The sequence below is a fragment of the Camelus bactrianus genome, chromosome 26, assembly GCF_048773025.1.
Source record: "Camelus bactrianus isolate YW-2024 breed Bactrian camel chromosome 26, ASM4877302v1, whole genome shotgun sequence".
Lineage (NCBI taxonomy): Eukaryota > Metazoa > Chordata > Mammalia > Artiodactyla > Camelidae > Camelus > Camelus bactrianus.
In genome coordinates this window covers 35,783,627-35,804,853 of record NC_133564.1, presented here as the reverse complement: position 1 = coordinate 35,804,853, position 21,227 = coordinate 35,783,627, and the positions used below count along the sequence as shown (strand labels likewise).

At 41.0% G+C, this 21,227-nt stretch overlaps 1 long non-coding RNA gene across 1 annotated transcript in view; it reads left to right on the top strand.

Moving 5' to 3' along the window:
* The window catches only part of LOC141575169 (uncharacterized), a 36,213-nt gene extending 15,765 nt beyond the window's left edge, over positions 1-20,448 (top strand). The window contains exon 3 of the long non-coding RNA XR_012502552.1: positions 20,329-20,448. This is a non-coding gene — a long non-coding RNA (uncharacterized LOC141575169). The remainder of the gene's footprint in view (positions 1-20,328) is intronic.
* Positions 20,449-21,227: the final 779 nt, after the last annotated feature.

Genomic DNA, 21,227 nt, shown 5'->3' with positions numbered 1-21,227 from the left:
CAGGCCCCACTTCTCAAAGCATCATTAAATCTTGCTCTGAAATAGTGAAGTCATAAAGGTCTTGTTGGCAGAAGCCAAATAGTTGGTTTATAATTTGCAGCATAGCACCCTTTATAAAATAATAATAGGTTCAAAATTAAGAAAGTGGAAAATAATTGATTTTTTTAAAGCTGAAACATAATCTTTCTTGTGTTAATGTTGCAACTGGAAATTTCGAAAAGAAAAATCCTACTGTAATATCATCTACGTGGAATACATATATGTCTATCACGTTTGCAATGTAACTGCGCAGTGGTTTTTGAAGTCAGGACCATTCCAGCTGAGTTACTGGCAGTGATGGTTGCTGGTTTTGAATGGAAGACCCTAAATTTGCTTTCTTAGCTTTATTCTTTTCTTTTCTGTTCTCTCTCTTTCTATCTTTTTTTTTTTTTTTTTTTTTTTTTTTTTGTAGTGAGAGGGCTCAGTAGTGCTTTGCCAGCATGATTTTGGGGCAATTTGGGGGCAGATATCGTGCACAAGCAGTGAGATATTTCCATGCATTTTACTTTCCGGACATCACCATGGAACATGTGGGGGTTTGTGCCTGCAGGCCGGGATGCTGCAGGACTCCCTGGTCCATCACCTTTATGTCTTGGAGCTGCTCCAGTCAGTGAATGACTTTCTGTGGCTTGGAGGTAAGGTGATCTGATGCAGATGATCAGATGTGTAACTAAGTACTGTTACTTGAAATAGAAAACCTATCAAAAATGGCTCTAAAATACAGGATGAGGGAGGAGAATTGGCTGAGCTGCTTGCATGGGGAATATTCTCAGGTTACTCCCTCATTGTGTCTCCTGTCACTCCCCCCCCCAGCCCTGCACGGCAGTCATCGTGAAGCAAGCATGCACTTTCTCAGAAACGCGCTGAATTTCTTTGTGCCTCTGTTTGTTGGCTTTTTTTTTTTTTTTGAAAGCACATCTTGCCCTTTGCTTAAATGCCATCCCTGCCTAGTCACCTCTTACACTCATTCGTCTGGAGCTCGTCCATACATAGCTGCTGAATGGATGAATAGATTGTAGTATCTCCATGTTGTGGAACATTATTCAGACGTAAAAGTGAATAAAAAAGAAAAAATAAATATAGGGGAATATGAAAAAGGCCACCTGCTCTGGGAAGTCCACACTGACTGCTCAACCCGCACTTTTCCCTTTGAAACCCAATCACTTATGCTCCTCTCTACTCTTTTTGATAGTACTTACCACCTTCTAATAAACTTTAACACTTTCAAAAAAAAAAAAAAAGAGAGATGCTGATACCACTTCAACCTGGACGAGCCTTGACAACAGCACGTTAAGTGAAAGGAACCAGACACAAACGGCCACATATTGTTGAATTCAGTGATCTGAAATGCCCAGAATAGGCACATGCAGAGGCAGAGGGCAGGTGATGGTTGCAAGGGGTTGGGTGGAGGGGGGTTGGGGAGTGATTGCTAGTGGCAGGGGTGTTCTTCTAGGATGATGAAGTGTTCTGGAAATAGATGGTGGTGAGGGCTGCACAACCGTGAGTGTGCAGAAGACTGCTGAGCGCTGTCTCTGGGAGTGCCTGTGGTTGGGGGCGGCTTTATTTTGTTCTCATCCGTGAAGAGTCATCTTGTGCTGAGGCCATTCTACTCCTATGAGTGGTGAGGGTCAGAGACTTTGCAGAGTCATGTGTTATTTTCCCACATGCTGAGTGTAGGCAAAAAAGGTTTAAGCCTGAGAAAGTGCTCCATCTGCAGAAACGTCTTTTAGTTTTGCATGGTGTAAAATTTTTGAGAGCTTTTTAATCGTTGAGGACAGCCTGTGGGTGGGAAACAGCCCGTGAATCCTGGGTGAGTCCCGGAAGAACTGCGCTTCCCTCCCTGACACGGGTGGGGATTTCACCCCCGTTCAGGCAGTGAAGGGCCCAGACCCGAGAGCGGAGTTGACAGTCGTGAATATTTACATGTATCCGCTGCTTCATCTTGGATATTAATTTCAAGCTGAGTCAGTATGTGGCGGCAGCCTCATCCTACATCAGGAATCTATAGTATCTGCTCTTTGAGGTGAAGACCTGACAGACTTGATTATTTAACAGTCTCCCTTGAATTGATATGTCAGATTCCTTTGTCAATAATAGAACAGCAGAATTATAGACGTCCTTTATTGCCGATGTGACCTGGAGCAGGTTTAGTCTCTGTGCCTCAGTGGCCTTATCTTCCGTTGGGGAAGATGATAACAGTGCTTCCCTCAGAGGGTCTGGTGAGGGGGGAGTGAGAAGCACAAAGGGAGGACTTATACGTGATGCTCATGAATGACTGAATTTAGTGCTCCCAGCCTGGTGAGGCCTCAGGGGCAGAGATGGCAGAACAGACCATTCGTAGCCGGAGCTCGATCCGTGTTGGCAGCTGTTATGATCAGGATCACCCCTGTGGGTTATCAGGCAGTTTTAAGACTTGGTAATATGAATTCATGAATAATGTTAAAAGATTAGACAACTCAGATCCGGTTTACATAGTTCTCAAGATTTCCTGTGAGAAATGGATATTTTTTTCCCCATCTTAAATCTGAGTTGATTCTCTAAAAAAATTCTGCATTCCTCCACCTTTTTGAGTTAATTCTCCATTTCTTAAAAAAAAAGTTTTTAAATGGAGTTACTGGTGTCTGAACTGAGGGCCGCATGCATGCTGAGCACATACTCTCTCAAGTGAGGTATAATCTCCCCCCTGATTTTTTTTAAACTTTACTTTCTTTGTATGCAGAGGTTAGTGACCTCTAATTCTTTTTCTGGAGACTTGTCCATGAACCTGTAAATCTATAATTAGTGGACAAAATTTGATTTATTAAAAAAATCAATGGAACATTCTGCAATCCATTCAAAAGGAAATGCTCATTGACATAAAATGTTTCTCCTTTATGGTGATTTCTAATTTTTGGTCTGCCTTAACTTATTAAAAGTAATCCTCATCATCATAATGACCAAGCTTGCTCTGAGTGGACACTTACCTAAGGCTAAAATGCTTTCCTCATGTTTTAATTCATAGCAGGTGTTTAAGGGTAGGTATCAGTGTCTCCTTTTCTGCAGCTGAGGGGTTGAGAGACGGGGCAGCTTGTCCCAAATCTCACGCAGCTGGCGTTGGCAGGCTCAGGGCTGGAACCCAGGCTGCACAGGATGCATTCTCAATGGCTCCTCTGATCGGCCCCAAGTTGAGTGGTTTCCCGAACTCCTGTGAGTCCATAAATGACCGATTTTAGCGATCTCAGCTTCATGAAGCCTTCAAAGGAGAGACACCAGTGAGAATGTTAGACAGAGTGGCATAAATTAAAATTGTACATTTTCACAAATGTTGCTTTTTCAGGCAATGAGTTAAAAACTTTATATTTTTTTTTATTTTAGTGCTCTGTAAACACTAAAATCAAAACATTAAAAATGATTATACTGCAAAATTGGAGTGGACTTTGAAAGTCCAACCATTTCTAATGATGTTGCTTGTTTTTCTCTAGTGGTGCTTATTGACAGAAAAATTTACAAAGACTGAATTGTTTCTATGTAGTCTTAGTATGGAGGAAAGTTTTGTCAGTGAATATTGTAAGTAAAATCTTTAATCTTTTCTTTCCTGATGATGAATATGTAAGTTGTTTTCATGGCTTAAGTACATTTCCTCATTTGTGAAATTTGAGTGATGCCCTTTACCTTGTTTGACTGTGAGATGTGGACGCCTTGTATATGAAGCACCCAAGAGCTGCTTAGTAAAAATATGCTGTCACAAGGACAGATAGTTTAGAAGGATCAACTCTGAATACTAAAGAGGGTGGCTTGTTTCTGATGCATATTCAATATGCATATTTATGAATATATGAATATGGCTTAAAGTAACAAGGATTCAGGGTTTTGTGTGTGTGTGTGCAGTATGAAGTTTTAATGAAATCTTTATCATTCTAGTGAGACAGGGACTAGTTAAATCACCTTAAGCAGACGGCCTTGAATATTATTTACACAGAATGTGTGTTGTTACAACTCAGAATTCATGTTGCCGTGTAACCATCCACTCAGACATTTAAATTCGTAGGAATCTGACCAGAATCATTAAGTTTAGAAAAATCTACATTGATCATTTTCAGGGAATAAGCTTCTCTTTTTGTGATTAAAGAAAATTTTGATTTATTTTTCTGCACTCTTAATAGGTTTTAAAATATCAAAACATTGATTTGACTTGTCACTTTTATTAATAGAATAAATCTCATGCTGTTTTAATGTGCAAATAAATGTTTTTGAATTTCAATACACTTGTATGCTTTCCTGGCTCTTTGAGAAGTATTTTGCAAGATACCTAGATTAATTACTGTTGGAAAAATACAGACGTGACTTTTATGAATATAGGCCTAGTACAGATCTGTTGGTTTTTGCTACAGTGCAAGACATGAGGCCTAGGAGAGATTTGCTGCTGATTGCCAGGAGGACAGATCCCAGATCTCAGTCTCCCCTCCTGTAAAATGAAGTGGCTGGACTGGATTCTTTCCTCTACTAAGAATTTTCCATGAGCCTGTGTCTTTTGTTTATATTCAGGAGTATTAGCAATGTCAGATTAAATACTGAATACACCTCCCTTCCCCGAAGCAAAGTGCAGTATGTGCTACATAAGATATAATTATCTGATTCTTCTTTCTGATCCAACAGGCAATTTTTGTGTTGCATCTTTCCCAGCAACCTGGAAGGTGTATTTAGCCATAGGTGGTGCTGTTGCACCTTCTAACAGTCTTAATATTCCTTTTGCAAAAGAAGGTTTAACAAATGTTATTTTGTTTTGATTCCGTTGCTTAGTGCTTCAGAATAGCACAATGTCCATTATGTCTGTCTACCTGGAAAAATTATTCTGCTTATGTCTTAGACTTATTCTGTCATCTCGCTGTGAACTTTTCAGACTTGCTGTGCAAACAATGGCAAAATCGGTCTTTTCTTCCAGTGTTAGCAACCAGTGAGCCGGAATTTTATAAAGCAGCTAAGAGCGGCCACTGGAGCACCTTAAAGCTGGAAAGTGTACTGAGTTCCCTGAGTATTGACCCAGCAGCTGTGTATCATTTGTTGGGAGGTGATTTTGTACATATAAGAAGGGGTGTAGTTTTTTGTCTTGGGTTTGCGTGCACGTGCTGCCACTGAGCAACGTGAGCCTGAGTTAGTTTGCTCTGAGTTTTTCCCTCGTCTGTGAGATGGGGACGCTCGTATCTGCTTTGCAGAATTGTGAGAATTAGAAATTATGTAAAGTGTTTAGCACAGTGGGAATGTCAAAGGGCTCATAAAGTTTAGCTCCTGTTTTGTATGAAGCCATCATTTTACACTCTTTGGCAGTTACTAAGAAACAGGAAAATAAGAAAAGCTGGTTTTATGCTGAAAGATATTTGAGGAGGTTCCATAGTTCCTATACCCATAATTTAGCATCAGCAGGGTCAGAACAGTTACACAGTCGCCCTGAACCAATGTTAAGCCACAGAATTTTTTGTTACTTCATATATATTGGGGCTTAATGGGACCCAATACATATACACATGTTTTCTCCAGCAGCCAACTGAGAGATGACACAGAAGAACAAGCAGGCGATAAATGGCTCCTGTATTACTGATGAAGCCACGTTCTCCATGAACTTCAGGGCTGTGGGAAAATGCGTGTCATGATACTGTGCCCCAGAACTAGAGACTCATGCAGTCCCAGTTAGCTCTGGGCCACAGTGAGCCTTCCCTTAAGAGGATCTGCCCCATCATGCACAGGGCTGCCTGCCATGGAGCTGAGCATCCCGGGTGCTTCCCAATGGTGGCCAACACTGGAGGGAAAGGAAAGGTTTCATATGCCCTGCTTGTAGATCCGGACTCACACCTCAATCTCTTAGTGTGAGGAGGGCTAGCCGTTGTCCAGGGGTCAGGGGTGTGAAGGGAAAAACACTCTCCATGGACCAGATTGTGGAGGAGGCTTCCCTTCCCTCAGTTTAAACAGGTGGTGGGATGCAACAGAAGGGTGCTCCCCAAGAGTTTATAAGAGGGGAAATAAGGATTTCCTTTGGGACTCAGACTAGCCATGAAACACAGAAGATGATTAGAAGGGAGATTTGTAAATCACTTTCTTATTAAATTCACATTTGTTGAGCACCAAAAATGTGCTACATTCTTTTCTGAGTGTTTTACAGAAATGAATCCTTCAATCTTCACAACAAGTGAGTAAGGAAGGTTTGATAGTTATCCCAGGTTTACAATGTGGAAATTGAGGCACGGATAGAGTAAGTAAGTTGGCCAAAGTCACAGAGCTAGTAAGTGACAGAGCTGGTATTTAAACCCTGGCTGTCTGGTTTCCAGGCTCCCAGGGATGGGCTTTGGGTGTTTAGAGGTATCTGCATCCCTGGATCTCTGTACCTCTGTGCATCACTTAGCCCAGAAAGGACAGGGAAAGGAGAGTTACACAGGTGCTCACAGTCGTGTCTCAGCCACAGTCCACGGACAGTGCACTGTGATTGGCGTTAAATGTCTTCTGGGCAGCAGATCTTTTCGTATAACAGAAATTTAGTCCATTCAGTTAATCTAGAAACCCTTCCTGCTCTGCTTCTGTCCACTCTTGTCATGTGACTGCCTGCCTGTGATTGGGCTGTTGAGGAGAATCTGTACTCATGGTTGAACTCTGATATTTCAGTCTGGTTTGTAGTTTCACATCTCCTGTTACATTAATAAATTAAATTTCTGGTTTTCTTGCATCAGTCTCTCATGAGTTTGGTTAATGTGAAACCAGTCCATGGGAGCCCAGGGGTGCTGACGGTATAATTTCTGAGCACGTTGTGGCACTTCTACCTGTGCGGACCTGCGTGGAAGATTTCTGCACAGCAATGACCCAGGCACTCATCTATAAACGCTGGGCGTGCTTGCTGTTAGATAGTACATTATTCCCAAAACAGGGACCTGGCTGATCTGGTGGTCTGCTTTGTAATGAAGATATCTAAAGAATTTATCTTGTTCCCCTCTCCCCATGTCTCCCCTAAAGGTAAACTAAGCCTTTTTACTCATTGCGGATTCTACAATCTCTGCCTCATCCCATCTTTCACGAAGTTCCTTCTTACTAACACACAACTGTTAAAGACTATTTCCTTTGATTATACACAATAAATATGGGAGCATTTGAGAGGTTCTTGGAGTTGGCTCCCTAATCCCTCTCGCTTTCTTTCATTTTTCCACAGTCTTGAGTAATTCATTCCATGTTGGTAAGACTTCTGCCAGCCAGAACCCACAGTTCCAGGTGAGAAGGATGCAGACTTTATCTCTCCTACCCGAGGGAGAGAGAGAAGAGAATTGAGGTCTGCTCCCCCGTGGTCCCTTTCTGCCCCAGGGCCACTCATGTTCACCTGCAGACTTCTGGCCTCTGCTCACAAGGCCTCTGTCCCAGGACTGACTGCAGCCTTTTCTTCCCTTGTCTTTATTTCCTGTGCCTTTCAGAAGTTGGTCTCTTCTCTGCAATTCAACCCTGGCAGATGTGATGGTGGTCAGCGAGCTGGTGGGCAGTCATTTGGTGACTCCCAGGAGCCATGATGATTCTTCTGAGTCTCTCATTCGGGGTTACAAAACTGTCGAGCACCGGAGGAAGCCCATTCACGTGAGGTCAACACAACATCACATCACTTTCATTTTGTTTTTGAATTTTCAGTGGAGAAAGTATTAGTAGGAAACTGTTCCAGATTTTCGGCCGCCTGCTTTCCTCACCATTATTTCCTTGTTGGCTCTGGCGCTTGTTTAAAGAACCAGGTTTCTTCTCTGGTCATTTGTAGCAGCTGGGCTTGCCGAATCCTTGATCTGCATTTGAAGCAGAATGCTTCTTCGTGATGTCAAACTGATTTTCCTTGTCATGTCTTAATAATTTGTGTACACTCATCAATTGTTTCAAGTGAAATGCTCTTCTCCAATTTCGGTTAACTCACATTTGCTGAACTCCTGCTTTCATGCTGAGGGCAGTTTCTTCTTCCTGTAATAAAATTTAGCAATTTGCATTTACTATGGGAAGGTAACTGGCTGTAGGTGCTTTTTTTCTTACCAGTTTTAATAACAATTCACCCATTAAAATGTACGGTGGTTTTTACTCTATGCCCAGAATTGTTCATCCCAGTCAATCTTAGAAAATTTTCATCCCCCCAACAGGAAGCCCCTTACGCATATGCAGACATTCCCATCTTCCCCATCCTCCCACAGCCTCAGAAAGCCACTTTTCTCTCTCTGTGGATTTGCCTGTGCTGGAAATTTCATGTAAATCTAGTTACTTCATGTAAGTGGAAGCATCTATTGTGACTGACTTCTTTCACACTGAGTAACGTTTTCAATATTTGTCCAAGTTGTGGCCTGGGTCAGTACTCTATGCCTTGCTATTGCTGAATAATATTCCACTGTATGGCTGGGCCCCTCTGTTTACCCATTCATCACGTGATAGACATTTGTGTTGTTTCTGCTTTTTGGCTGTGATGAGTAATGGCGCCGTGAATATTCCTGTAGGAGTTTTTATATGAACATTTGTTTTCAGTTCTCTTACGTGTGTGCTCAGGAAGCAAAATTGCCTGGTCATTCAGAAACCAAATGTTCAACTCTCTAAGGACCTGCCAGGCGTTTTTCCAAAGTGGCCAGTCTGTGTTACATCCTCACCAGCAACGGCTGCGACCTCTGCATCTTCTGTGTCCTCATTAGTGCTTGTTACTATTTTTTTGATTATAACCTATTGTAGTGAGTGTGAAGCGGTTTCTCCTAGTGGTTTTGACTTGATTTCCCTTACAGCTAATGATATTGAACATCGTTTCTTTGTGCTTGTTGGCCATTTGTATATTTTCCTTGAAAAATACTTTTCAGATAATCTATTCATTTTTTAAATGAGTTGCCTTTTTATTGTTGAGTTGTAGGAGGTCCTTTTTTTTTTATATAGATACAAATTCCTTATCAGATAAATGATTTGAAAAAATTTTCTCCTGTGTGTTGTTTTTTCACTTTCTGTATGGTGTCATTTGAAGCAAAGTTTTTAATTTTGATGAACTCCAATTTATCTCTGTTTTCTTTTTTCCTTGTGCTTTTGTGGTAATATTTAATATCTGAGGTATTTTATTTAACCTTTTATATATAAAATAACTTAATTATTAGGACCATTCTAGGAGACGGGTGCTGTTGTTGTCCCCAGTCTATGGATAGGAGACTGAGATTCAGAAAATTTCACTGACATATCAGTGTCAAAGCTACACAGTGCTGTTGGAATTCAGACCCTCATGTTTGTCCCAAGTATCTGTGATCCTCACCACCATGCTCCACTCCTTCCTGGAACCGTTAATGAAAAAGTCTTTACTTTTTTGATTTCTTGTTAGTTTTTTTTTTCTCATTGGGGCTTCATCTCCTCATTTCCTTAAAGAGATCAGTGTAGGTTTATTTTAGGTCTCTTGTAGGCAGAAGCATTGCTAACAGTTAACTTCTTTATTACTCACTCCCCAGTGATGGCTTTTGCTAATTGACCTAATCAAGTCATGCTTAAGTCTTTCCTTCTCATGACACTAACAACAGAGTCATGACTTACTGAATGCTCAAAGCAGAAAGTACTTGATTGATTTTATTTTGCTAACCAATCAAACCAATCAAATAAATACCCGGTGTTGAAACATACGGTAAGCCCTCCAGAATAGGGTCACTGTCTTCCTTGTGTTTCATTTGTTTGGTCACAGTGTCTGGATAGTGCCTTGCTGTCCAGCAGTTTTGTTAGGATACGGTGCTTGTGAATCATTCTAAGGACAGAATTTTGACAACAGACTGTGTTGTTCATTTCACGGGGGAAAAGTTAATATAGAAATACTGCTCAGATCTATTTTAAAATTAAGTTTGGAAATTTGAGAAGAGTTCAAGAAACCATACAAAGATCTTTTTCACTAATTTTAGATCTATCTTAGACAAATTATGGTTACATAGCAGAGTAACTTATCAAGTAGATTTGACAAGAGGAGTGTATAATTGATTATTTGTTTTAGTTGAAATATTCTACCTGGGATAAAATATTCAGTGCCCATAAATGAACAAATATCTTTGTATTTCTATGCAACATGGGAGTAGACTTCATATGTTTCTATATAATATATATGACTGTGTGTTTTATTCTGTCTGTCAGTGTTTTTATAGTTTTTCAGCAATGTTGTAACTTTGGAATTCTTCTAAGAAAATCACCTCAGATTCTAGTGCAGTTTGTACTGTGTATGCTGTCTTATGCATGGGATTCCACTGTCCCCTTAGTGAGGAATTTCCTCTTCTCTTGTGTTAGAATCAGAGTTAAAGGAACTGTGATTTCTAGGCCTTTGCTTTCCATGTGTTTGCACTTGGGTGTCAATCACAATTTTCCCTTTCTTGAGTTTTCATTGTTCAATTAAAATTTTTGAAAATAACTTAATTTGTTGCATCGGTCTCCCTAGAAACTTGATGTGTTTGTGCTTTTCCGTTTTCAATTAATGAAAAATGTAAATACACTCTTGTTTTTAAGTAGTCCTTTTTCACTAGATATTTGTTTACCTCTTTATAGTTAAAATATTTTTTTCCCAATGAGTGAATCGGTGTGTATATTTTAAAAGAAACTTTACTTTTTATTCTTTTTATTGTAACAGATATATTCATTGTAGAGAATTTAGAAAATAAGGATAAACACAGTAATAACTTCACAATGGCCTCTAATCTCACCTGGAGATACAGTTGTAAGGATTGAAATTGAGAATTACAAGTCCTCTTAAATTGTTCTTCTTTTTCAAGTACGATTTGGTTACTGAGACCCTTGAATTCCCATATGAATTGTAGCAGCAGCTAGTAAGTTTCTGCAGAGAAGCCCGCTGGGATTGTGATCGAGACCACGTTGAATATACGGATCTCTTTGAGGAGCACTGCCATTGCAAGAGCTCTGACTTCTGATCCAGGAATATGCATGGTGTGTCTGTCCAGTTATTTAGGTCTTCTTTAATTTTTTTTCAACAATGCTTTGAGTTTACAGAGTTTTATTTTACTTTTTGTTTTTTGCCTTTATACTGAGGACAAGTGTGCAAGGTACCAGAATCAGAAGTGTATTTGAGCCCCGCCACTTGCTGCCACAATGGTCACTGTGCACTTGCTTCACCCGCTCTACAATCTTGCACAGAATAGGACCTCAGTAACTCTCTCTCTCTCTTGAATGATTGTATGATTGTTGGATGATGCTTGAGAGTCCTTGTGATGATTTTATTTCCCCAGCCTTTCCCCACTTCTTTACTATGCCCTTTCTCTTCCTTTCCTCCAGCCTGGGTTTCAGTCTACCTGTGGCATTGATTTTTCTTGTCTGTAGACACTACCTTTCACTGGTTCACGATCATTTTACATGTGGGCTGTGGAAAATTGCTAGATGTCCAGAAAGAGCCAATCGATTGCATGCTAGTATTTTTAGAGTGTGTTGCTGTTTTATCGATTGAAATTAAATCAGGCTGACCCCCTGAGCCCTCCCGTGAGCTGTTTTCGCCTTCCTACAGGTGATACTGCTCTGGTTGCTGAATGTGCCCTTTCCCCAGACTTGGTTTTGGAGTTAAGTCACCATCAGTGGAGCCCTCTCTTTAAAAGATGAAGAGAAAATTTGCTCCTTCTCCCTGGTTGGGGACTTGGATAAGATGAGGTACCAGATAAAGAATGGAGCCCCACCTCATTCTAACACCCGCTCGTTCCATTCCTTTCTCCAGGGAAAAAGAGTACAATTCAACACTATAAACATTGTGAGCTAATGAGATAGACAGGACAACCGATCATTTATTAAATATCCTTTCATGCCAGAAACAAATGTATTATACACACAAAAAGCACACAAAGCACGGTAGTAACGTGATTACACACGTGGGTCCGAGTTCGAGTCCTGCTCTGGAGTGACCAGTCCTGAGAGATGGAGAAATGTTAGGTCAGCTTAGCTTCTCCCGGACTTGTTTGCTGTCCTGCAAAGACGGGCTTGCTAGGCGTCCCTCCCCCTTAGAGGTGCTGTGGGGTGTAAATGGCGCGTGGGCAGCCCGAGCACAGCTGCTCATTCCTCGTAAGGGCAGGATAGCATAGCTTTTGTGATTACGGCTTTAAGATCGTCCCGTGTAGACTCTTAGTGCTCCGAAGGGATGCCTTGTGGTTTGGAGATGGGATTCTCACTTCTGTAAATACCCAAGGATTGTGTTATTGGGCCGTGCTGATTTGAATCTATTCTTTAGAAAGTACATATTGTAGATATATTTTTCAAGCATGCATGCTTTTTTCTTTTATTATTTATAGTTCTACCCTCTCTCTTGGTGTGACTTTTCATGGAATCCAGGAAACAGTCCTAAGCCACCTGCCTCTTCACACTTCTCCGTGGTGGTTTTCTTCCCTGACTAGAAGAGGGTTCTGCATAGGAAATTTTCTTTGTTCCCCTTTTCTTGGAGTCACTCTGTCTGTCTGCCCATTTCTCACCTGTCCATCTGTCCATTTATCTACCCACTGAATCTTCTGACATGTTCCAAAAAGCATTTCAGGCAGCTTACAGAAGAACAGATACCAAATAAACAGGTGAGAAAATGGGGCCAAGTTCAGACAGTGAGGCTAGGAGGCAAGCCTGTGTGAGGGTTGCAGGCATGAGAGACACGCGTCTGCCTTGTGACTTATAAGATCGACAGCAACAGTGTGCCTGAGGCTCCCAGCAGACACAGGGAAACAGGGTTTGTGGGAGATGCTCACTGGCTGCGAAATAAATAAGTGGCTTAGGAGATGCCCAGCCTTTCCAGCTACTAAGGCTTAGGAGAATATTTTGAGTTTCTTCCAAAATCAGAATATTGCATCTTTTCTTTTTTCAGAGATCTATGTATAGTTTGTTACATTCTATACCTGGAAATTTCTCCAAAACTGCTTCCCACATGATTCCCATGGCTCGGGAATGGGGTGGTTATGCTCATTGACGGGGGTTGGCCAGAAATAGAAAATGACAGCCTCAAAGGAACCTGGGATTTGTCAGTTATGTTTTGTCAGTACTGTAGAGTTCAAACTCTTTCACAGTATCTCTCCATCTGAGGCGGCAGCGTGCTCTCTTACCAGCATCAGGAGCTCAGGACCACAGGATGGTGCGGGCTGAATGCACTGCCGTCAAGACAGCTGTGCTAGTCACTGCAGGTGTGGTTGTTTTACATACGGCATTTCATGTTCTTTACTAGAATGTTTCAACAGGGAGTTAATTAACTGAGTCAATTCACATTTAATAAATATGATGCTTTGTTGAAAAGACAGTTATAGGCAGAATATAAGCTGTGAAGACTTTAAAAACGGTTTCATTACTGAAATTTCTGTAGGGAAGATACTCAGTTTATCTTATTTATTCCTCTCTTTTAAAGTAACAAAGAAACAAGACAGAAAAGGCAGAGGATGGTTTCTGTTCTTCCTCTCCACTTGCAGGTGCCCTCACCTCCAGTAGCATCCATCCAGACACCAGCACTGACACTGGCCGTGCTCAGAACTGCCTCAGACCTGAAGACACAACTGACAAATAGAAGGGGGCGACGCCCTGTTACAGCAGGTGCTCTCACTTTGTGGGTCCTTATGTAACTGCACGATGTTAATCAGGATCGCCCATTCTACATTGTGTAGCGCTGCTGCGGTGTCTCCTAGTTACTTGTTTCTGTAAGTATTCATGTATTATTCCCCAATGCGTGGTACTACACGCCTAAAAATGATTTTTTCAGATGAAAAATAATTTGCATTTAATATAATAAGTCTGAAAAAAGGGGCAAAAGAGTCTATCCTGGTCCCGCTACTCAGAGATAATAATTAACAATTTAACATTTATTTTCTGTTCTTTTCGTCAGTGTGTATCAGCTCTGTCATAAAAACCAGTGAGCACTCTGTCCCTGTTTACTGTGCGGAAATCTCCATTTTCCATTCGGCTTATTACATGTTTTTCTACAATATTCTATCTCCCCTGGCATGATTTTTAATGACCAGTGTAGCATTCTGTCTTAAGGAATGCATCGTCCATTTTACTTCGGACTTAAATAAACATTTAAATTCCAAGTATACTTAACTGAAATACTGAAAAGAGAACTGTGGTGGTACAGGAAGGCCCCTAACTCACTTCCCATTATTTCCTGAGAGTAAAAGCTGTGGAAAATTTGGTATATATATTTCATGACCTTTATGCCTATGAGATACATATATATACACATATGAGAAATCAATGTATAGGTGTGTGTATATATGCTTTATTTAAAAATGAGACCATACTATATGTTTTTCTGCAGCTCGCTTTATTCACTCAGGGGTATATCATAGACGTCCTCCCACTCCAGACTCACCCGGTCCTTTCAGATAGATTGGAGGGGTCTCCTGATGTGCGGGTGTCGTCTCTTGTCCACGGACACATTTGGTGGGAGAGTGCTGTGGACAAGGCCCTGGACCACGGCGAAACGCCGGCTCCCTCAGCGCCCGCAGCTTGCCTTGATTTACCGTAACATTGTCTTAATGGTGGACAGTTAAGTTTTCTCCACTTTCCACTGTCAGAAAGAATGTTTGACTTGCATCCTTCTTGTACAGACATTCCTGTGATCTTGTATGTATATTCCTTTAGTTAAGGCTTCTGGAAATTTAGTCCCTGGATGTGACACTTACATTCATCACAGACTCCTTTCAAGTGACTCTAGAAATTCCTTCTCCATTGGGGAATGAAAAAATGCACAATTACTTATGTAACCAATTCTCTATCGCTGGATATTATTTCACTTCAGTTTTTCTTCCCACCTTTGTAAACAGTGCTGTGTAAATGCCCTGATGGATACATCTGTTTGGACTGATTGTTTTTTTTCTAAAGGAAACGATTCCTAGAAGTGGAGTTGAGTCAGTGTGTATGTACGTTTTTCAGAGTTTACATATCCATTGATATGTCATCCTCTGAAAAAGTCGCTCATGATTTGTTCTCCAACAGATGGACACTAAATAGAATATCTTAAAAATATTCGCCAATATGATAAGCAAAAGTGCTTTTTCATCGTTTTAGTTTGCATTTGATGACCAGTGAAATTTTGAGCTTTTTTCACTCATTAGCCTTTTGAATTTTTTAAAATGAATGATTCATTTTGTCCTTTGCAAACATTTAAGTGAGGGAGCTTCTTGTTGCTTTGTGACAGCTCTTTGTATGTTATGAAAATTTACTTCGTGACTTCATCAACATGTATCACAGAGTTTTTTCTTGTCATTTCTTTCCTTTCATTTTGTTCAGAAAGTTTTTTTATTCTTGTTGTGGCTCAAACTACTCTTAAGATAGTAAATGTCTTCCTTGTGGGTTTTATCTTTGACATTCTTAGAAATACTTCCTTATAATGGAATAAATCTCTTCTGTAAGTTTTTTTAATCTCTAAGGTGGTGATTATAATAGTACTTGTTATAGTGAGGAGAAGTTGAGTTAATAAGAGCAAAGGGTTGTATTTGCTGTTATTAGTACTTTTTAATATTTACATCACTATGTGCAATTTATCTTGTGGTCATTATGACAGGAATAGAATTTATTCTTTCTAGGTGATTCTGATTGTCCCAGGACAATTATTGAATTCATACTTTTCTCTTTGATTTGAAATCCCATCTGTACAAAATAATTACATACACTAGAGTCTCTTTTTGAACTCATGGTTCCTTTCTGTCAATCTCCCTTCCTTACTCCAGCACCATATCTTACATATTGTAAAAATTTATTTAATCACTGGCAATCTGATTTTTTTTTATTCTTTTCATCCATCCCAAATTTTCTTGTCTACTATTATGACTTTATTATTCCTGAAGGGTTCCAAAATATTTTGTTCAAGTTAAAACAATCAGATTGGAATTTTCATGGGAGTTTTTAGTAAGTTTTGAATTATTCTTAGGAGAACTTACATCTTTACAAAACTGCTTTCCTCCATGCAATATGTTTATGTCTCTACATTCATACCTCTTACTTTAACACTCAGTATAGTCCTGAAGTTTCTCCATTTAGAACATGGGCATTATTTTTGAATTTATTCCAGTTTATTGTTTATGTTTTTGTTAATTTTGTGAGAATTTTTTGCTATTATATATTTAAATGCTTAAAACTGACATTTAGAAAGGAAGATTCTGTTTGTCAATACTCAATTTGTAACTTGTCATTTCAAATTGTAAGTATTAAGCACTTGTTCCAGAATCCTTTCTTTTCTGTTTTTAAAAATTTGTTTCCAAGATTTTCAAAATGGTCATAGCTAAGTAGTAGTATAGGTGGGGAGACAGATGGAGAGAGGTAGTGTGGCTCATGTACAGACTGTGAGCAGTTTCATGGCTGCCTTTAGGCTGGAGAAGCTGCAGAAGAGCCCAGGTTAGACCGGGGGTGGCTTTGTATGCACTTGAAAGCCAGCTCTCCTGCCTGTATGGTGAAGCCTAGTGGGCGTGGCAGGTAGATGATCAAGGTCCGATGGAGGTCATTGGCTGCACAGAGCGCTGTGTCTGTGAGAACTGGCTAACATTACCATGGGAAATGCTTGGCGCCAGGAACACTGCAGGGGAGCTGGGGAGCCTGTGTGTTAAGGATTTTCCAGTCCTGGGAGTGGGAAGAGCAGACTCTGCATTCAGATCTGAGTTTGAATTCATCCTCTTTAGTTTACTGGTCCCCTGAATTTTGTCAAGTTATACATCCTCTTTGAACTCCTGTTTTCTTGTCTCTCAAAACAGGAGAATTACGGCCTGCTGCTAGAGTGTTTGATCAGTGTAAATGATTTGTGTCTATAAGATGCCACGTACAGCCACAATCTCAGTGAGAAATGGGTTGTCGCCTCTTCTTCTGCAACTCAGTGCTCGATAAGACATCGGGGGAAAGCCAGTCCCTAATTTGTTGTGATGCAATGAGGAACAAAATTAACGTCTTGCCTTTCCCTAGCAGTATTCTTACTTCTTTGTTTCATTTACCTCTTTCCTCCTTTACTCTCCCCTTTCACCTCCTCCACCAAAAGAGACTGAGACTGAGAACACTAGATTCAAATTACTTTAAATGTTGGCTCATCCCCATGAAATTACAGTGACATTAAAAAAAATCTGTACACAACCCAGACGATTATATTTGATTTATACACACACACACACACACACACACACACACAATCAGGATGCCTCCCGTTTGCTGAAGGAGAAGGACCACTTTTTCTGAGTTTTCATTCACTGAGCTTGAGAGGAAAGTCTCTTAAGCAGAAATTCACCTGGCTTCGTGCATGGTTTTTTAAATTGGATTTCTGCTTTGTGTCCATAGAAATATTCTCCTATTAGAAGAGGGGAAGTGGAGACATAGATATTCTGCTGAGATATTGGTGTCATCGTATTTGAGTTGGAAAGGACTTATGACAGCATAGAGTTGTAAGTTTTTATGGGTGAGAATCCATGATAGTGTAACTTGGACAAGAACCCGGGTCTTCTGTCTTCGTGTCCACGTGGATGAAGAGGAAACTGGGTGGGGGATGGCAGGGATCCTTCTTGCATGAGTTCCAGGGTCTTGTTAGTTTTCATTGTTCATCTGCCTTTAGTTTATGTCCATGTGGCCTCTCATGGGAAGGTCACTATGTCCTGATAGATTGAGTTTCTAATCAGCAAAAAGGTCTGGACCCACTAATGGTTCCCAGAGATTTTCTGCTGACCTGCTGACACTTTATATACATGAGACCTAAGAAATTCCTGGATATAAAATCCTTAATGTTATCGTTTGCCCTCGAGTTCCATAGGAATGGAGTGCTGCCTCAGGCTGTCTAAGGCTAGATCTGAACAAAGATAGGGTGATAGGCTGTGCAGATGGACTCTCCCCAGTCTAATGGGATTTCCACCATAGGTTTTAGAATCAGGCAGATTAGTTCAAATCTTGCCTTTACCATTTATTAGCTTTGTGACCTTGAGGAAGAAACTTTACTTTTTGAGGGACCAATTTTCTTTATCTGTAAATAAGTTCAGTATTTATTTTAGGGTTTTTGTTTTAGAATTGAATGAATCAATTCCCTCATTTATTCCTAAAATACAGATCACATGGTTCTATGCTGGTGCCTTAGTAGTTGATTACTAAGGGACTCAGCAGTGAGAATGTGGGTGAGGACCCCTGGATAATAGAGCTTATATTCCAGGATATGCTTGTAAAAGACTGGATTGCAGTGGATTTTTAGTAAATGTCCACTCCATTCCTAATCCCCATTGATTGTGTATATATCTTTATACTAATATATGAACAATTTTTTATTGCAATTTAAGTCTCTGTAGTATTTAAAGTATGTAGCTATAACAAAAATACGTGAAATAAAATGATCTGACTTTTATTTTCTTTTCAATAAGCAAAACAAAATAAAATAGAAAAGAAAAGAAAAAGTTTTGAAGGAGTAGAAATAATTTTATTTCCGTGGAATCAACTCCCTATGTTAGGTTTTTCGGTTGTGTTCTTAAACAGCATATAAAATTGACAGGTTTTGTGTTCAGTGTTGATAGCTGGGTGAGTATAGTTTCTTTTTGTGGTTGTCTTTGATGAATTATTTGCACTAGATCACAAGTAATGTGCATGTTACATATTGGAAACGAGGAAACAGTGGAGACATACTACCTCCAATGCAGTCATTTTGTTACCGAGTCCAAACTCATTCTGCTCACCAAATGACAGGCCAATAAACCGGGAGATGAGGTGTTGGAGCAAGGAATAGTGACTTTATTTGCAAAGCTGGCAGATCCAGAAGATGGCAGACTGATGTCCTGGAGAATCATCTTCCACAAGTCAGAATTGAGTCTTCTTTTATACTAAAAAGGGGCGGGGTTTTGATTGGTTGTTGGAAACTTCTTGCTGTATGAATTGCTTGTCCTTTGAATCCGCTGTTCTTGCAGCTGTCCATGCGGATCAAATCATGTTGCCCCTGTGAAAACTCCAAAAAAAAAACAAAGGTTATTCTCTATTTTGCAACTTGCCATCTCTACATAAGTGCAGATGAATTAGCATCCTTCAAGATCACGGCCAGGAGAATAGGCTGTCCTGGATATTTCAGTCTAAAGGCAACTTTCTTTTACAAATGGTGCAGAGCTAGCAAGTCTGAGCCTAGAAAACAGGGCACAGGGTTAAAGCCAAAGGAACAGACCTAACATGGGGTCAAAATTGTTCTTTTCTATTACAATTCCCTTTTCTGCTTCATAGATAATTTTAGTAAGAAACATGAGCAATTTTGTATTTTTGCTTCTTAATAACCGATAAGTGGGCCAACTATATTTTTGTGAGCAGAGATGCTGTGCGGGCATAGGGGTCACAGCACACTCTTGTTGGGGGTGGCCGACCCTGAAACATGTCTGATGCCACGTGAGTGTTGGTGAGGGTCCCCCTAGCCAGCGGCACTCTTCAGGATGTAGCATATGTGCTTTGACTTCTTGAGACCTCATTTTCGGCTGTAGGAAATTTTTTCAGATACTGCGATTGAAAAATCACTCCAGCTGGGGATAATTAGGGAAAAAAGGAAAAGGAAAAGGGTTTGGAGTAGAGTAGAAGAGAAGGACCTAAGATCACGGAGCCTGAGTGCTTGGCAGCGGGGCCTCGGGAGAGAGGGGAGCAGAGGTGGGGAGGGGCCTGACCCCGGAACCAGCTCCTGCATCTGTTCCCGTGCCCAAGCCACGTAGCTTCCAATGGGCCTGGGCCACCTCTCTGGGCTGGATGTCACCCTGTGCAGAACCTTGAAAATCGAATGTAAGTGGTGGGCAGCACTCACCTAGGGGGTCACTGTGGATTTTGGTCAAGTCAACAGTGCCTTTTCTGGTCATGTGCCTTCACTTGTCCTTTATCTCAGGATCTGAGGAGGAGGAGAAAGGAACTCAGGTAGAGATCCAGGAAGATATCCGACTGTGTTAAGAGAGGACAGACACAGTTACAAGGGGACCGAGGACACTTGCAGCAAAGTAAAATGACTTCACAACTATTGCTTCAGAGCTGCAGGTGTGAGAGAGCCTAAGCCTGTTTCAGAGTGCAGGGGACAGGCGGAAAGGAATGGCAAAATTTCCACTGAAAATTGAAATTTTGTTAAATAGCCTGCTACTGTTGCTGGTATCACTTGAATGAATGCAGGCATATTTCTGTGGGCATTTATAGGTTCACTCAACCCCACCAGCCCCTCTTGCCCCCATCGGGGATGGGATTTCTCAAGCACAGTTCACCTCCTGCTTCGGTGGGCCACGCTTCGGGTCCTCGCCTGGGGCCGGGCTGCTGCAAGGCACTGAGTCCCTGAGGCACGGAATGTGATACACGACAGGAACATCTCTGCTATCGACTGAGGGCCTCCTTTTCCCCCTGCAGTGTAAGAATTCCGGTCACTGAGTTAGAAGCATGCTTCCAAGCTGTCCGTGTCCTCGGCATCCAGAAGCGGAGCCTGGAAGCTTCCGAATTTCTCCAGAATGCAGTCTACTTTCATCTTTGGCAGGTGAGTGTATGTCCTTACACAAGTGGAGGAATTACTGCAGTTTTCCTGGAACTTACTCACCACTAGTCCATCTGATTTTTCTGTGCTAGGATTCAGTATGGCCTGCTAAAAAATCTGGAGTCAGATCTTGAAACCCTGATGAAGAGGATTATTTATTTTATTTCACTATATGATAATCTTTTACTTTCAAAATTCAGAATTTTTGGTTCTTTCAGGCATTTTTTGGGGAGTTGGCAAAACAAATTTGCTCTTACCGTCTTTGCGACCTGTTGCTTTGTGCCTCTCACCTGTCTTCTGTCACTTGTGAGGCAGTTCCATTTGTGACCCTGTCCGGGTTGTTCATGTTATACAACATAAGTCTGTAAAATTACAGTCCCTTTTACTCCGAAGACATTCCACAAATAACTCCTTAAATCTGGGTGTGGTTTTAAGAAGACAGAATCATTAGAACATGTACTTGCAGGTTGCTAGTGCAAAATCCCCAAATCAATAGTCTAGCTCAACATCTAAAATCTTTCTAATCTACCTTGGATTTGTATGGATAAGTGAAGCAATTTGCTAAGAATTGAACACCAGGGTTAGAATACAGGCTGGTGTAGCTCAGCAGGTACTCCTGAGCCAGCGCTGTGCCAGAGGGCGGGGCCGAGGGAGAGGGCGGGGCTTAGGGAAAGAGGAGGGCCAAGGAGGAGGGGGGTCCTGCCCTCCCTGAGCTGACAGTTTCATGGCAAACACCTTCACCATGTGAAGAACTTGGAGTTTCTTCTAAGAACACTAG